Source organism: Limulus polyphemus, unplaced genomic scaffold, assembly GCF_000517525.1.
Source record: "Limulus polyphemus unplaced genomic scaffold, Limulus_polyphemus-2.1.2 Scaffold832, whole genome shotgun sequence".
In the NCBI taxonomy this organism is placed as follows: Eukaryota; Metazoa; Arthropoda; class Merostomata; order Xiphosura; family Limulidae; genus Limulus; species Limulus polyphemus.
In genome coordinates, this window is record NW_013666442.1 from 306,895 (window position 1) to 309,912 (window position 3,018).

The following is a 3,018-nucleotide window of genomic DNA, read 5'->3' on the forward strand; positions in this document are numbered from 1 at the left end:
AAGTTTAACATAACAGCAAATGTACAACGTTTATGTACATTTGCTGTTATGTTAAACTTATATTAAAGTTTTTCTTCATTACCCATTCGAGCCGTCTCCAGCCATTATTAATATTTATTTGTATTACATGTGTTTTACAAAGGCGGGCAATGTTACTAAGGGTAATGTTTGTACAGACAGAGGAAGAATAGCTCATTGTCTCAACATGTGATGAACATCTATTATTGGTTTAATATAACAATACAAAGTTCTTGATACAATATTTCTTTATATCACTTTATCATTTTCATAATTAAGATTTTGCAACCTGATCTACATGAAAAGATAGATGTCTCAACATGTCATCAATGCCCAGATTTAATTATGTTCTGAAAGTAATACAGTCACTTTAAGTATAAAACACTTCACTAATTCATTATTTCTATATTTAATCATACTTTTTGCTATTTCTAGAGCTGGATAGTGTTAGTATCACATTTAACATACTGATGAAAAGTTTTTATCGCACCTAATGTTTTTATAAATATTGAACAAGACAGTCAATTGTAGTTTTATGATTTAATATATTGACCTATAGTTTAGTTTCTATATTTAATCATACTTTTTTACAATTATTGTCTTGAAAAGGACGCTTATTTAAATATCATACACTTTCACTAGTTTGTCTTTATGCTATCCATAAAATATGATTTTTATTGTTCATATAGACATATAGACAGTTGATCTTATTAGTAATATTGTGCGCAACATTTTATCAATGTGTAGTTTCAGTATATGTCCTAAGTAAAACCAATATTTTATCAAAACAACTATTGTACCATATTATCCACACATGTTATCCATTATTTGATGTATTATCTGTATATAAAACACCTCACTGATTCATTGGATTTCACTTCTACATCTAATAATACTTTTTACATTTTCTGACGTTTTTCATTTATATAACTTCCTCAAAAGAATGCTTAGTTTCATGTTTAGCTTTATAAGTCAGTAGAGTTTAAAGGAACTATGTAAATAGCAATTAATGCTTTTACCTGTTTGTCTAGAGTTTTTTCTTACTAACTGTATACAGTATATATGTTTGCTTGGTCTCATTCAGCCTATTCCTGACATGAGTCACGTGTTTGATATTCAAGACCACTGAATGGCTCGATAAACTTTGGTTTTAACAAATATATATACAGGGCAAGATGTCAAGTTTAGAAAGCATTTGACCCTTTTTTGTTCACTGAAACAGATAATATCTTTCATTTGAATGTAGAACACTCAATTTGACTCACGGTTTTACTAAAAGAAGAGGGTGATTATGATGGCCAAAGAATTTTAGGAAAACAAAAGTTGACCAAATCTATTATAATACTTTATCGATATTTGTGTATTTACATTAAACTTAATATTGAAAATAAATGGTTTAAACTCTACATAATCATATATCTTCTATGTAAATTTAAAGTTCACCATAATTTAACTGGAGATTTAGTATGTCACTGAATTTAAAAGTTAATGAGCATAGTTCTTTCACTTTACATAGTAATACAAAACACTAATTGTGTATTCACGATATTTGACTGGACATTTTAGTTAGCATACATTTCTTGTATACTTTCTATTCAATTAGACTCTATAAACTGATTATTCACGTTTCTAAATATACTGTCTTCACTCATACTGAAACATCTTAACTTTGAAGATACATGATTAACTTTCATTCAATTCTTTGTACATTATGTTCATATTACTATTTTAGTTAGAGTTTATATCTTTAATTTGTGTAAAAATATGTGAAAATCAACTGAATTAACATGAGATATCATACTACATAGGCCCGGCATGGCCAGGTGGTTACGGCGCTCGACTCGCAATCTGAGGGTCGCGGGTTCGAATCCCTGTCACACCAAACATGCTCGCCCTTTCAGCCGTGAGGGCGTTATAATGTGATATCAAAGTGAAACAGTGTTAGGGATTCTAGTGATCAACATTATGTTTTATAACAAAAATCAGGCTCACACTGAGACTTCTCGTCACGTGACGTATATAATATGTAAAGACAATGTTCATCTTTCAGTGTTTGGTTTGTTTGTTTGTTTGTTTTTGAATTTCGCGCAAAGCTAAACGAGAGCTATCTGCGCTAGCCGTCCCTAATTTAGCAGTGTAAGACTAGAGGGAAAGTAGCTAGTCATTACCACCCACCGCCAACTCTTGGGCTACTCTTTTACCAACGAATAGTGGGATTGACCGGATGTAGCTAGAAACCTAGAATCTCTAATAATGTTTTAGTTTGAAATATGTAGCTCACTAGAATCTCTAACACTGTTTCACTTTGAAAGATGTAGTTAGAAACCTAGAATCTCTAATAATGTTTCACTTTGAAAGATGTAGCTCACTAGAATCCCTAACACTGTTTCACTTTGAAAGAACCTTTCAAAGTGAAACATTATTAGAGATTCTAGGTTTCTAACTACATTTAGCTCACTAGAATCTCTAACACTCTTTCACTTTGAAAGATGTAGTTAGAAACCTAGAATCTCTAATAATGTTTTAGTTTGAATATGTAGCTCACTAGAATCTCTAACACTGTTTCACTTTGAAAGATGTAGTTAGAAACCTAGAATCTCTAATAATGTTTCACTTTGAAAGGTGTAGATCACTAGAATCTCTAACACTCTTTCACTTTGAAAGATGTAGTTAGAAACCTAGAATCTCTAATAATGTTTCACTTTGAAAGGTTTAGCTCACTAGAATCTCTAACACTGTTTCACTTTGAAAGATGTAGTTAGAAACCTAGAATCTCTAATAATGTTTTACTTTGAAAGGTGTAGCTCACTAGAATCTCTAACACTCTTTCACTTTGAAAGATGTAGTTAGAAACCTAGAATCTCTAACACTGTTTCACTTTGAAAGGTGTAGATCACTAGAATCTCTAACACTGTTTCACTTTGTAAGATGTAGTTAGAAACCTAGAATCTCTAACACTGTTTCACTTTGAAAGGTGTAGTTAGGAACCTAGAATCTCTA

At 31.1% G+C, this 3,018-nt stretch overlaps 1 protein-coding gene across 2 annotated transcripts in view; it reads right to left on the reverse strand.

Annotated features, from left to right (window-relative positions):
• LOC106460765 (acetylcholine receptor subunit alpha-like 1) overlaps positions 1 to 3,018 on the reverse strand; it is a 40,372-nt gene that overhangs the window by 23,427 nt on the left and 13,927 nt on the right. The window lies entirely within an intron of this gene.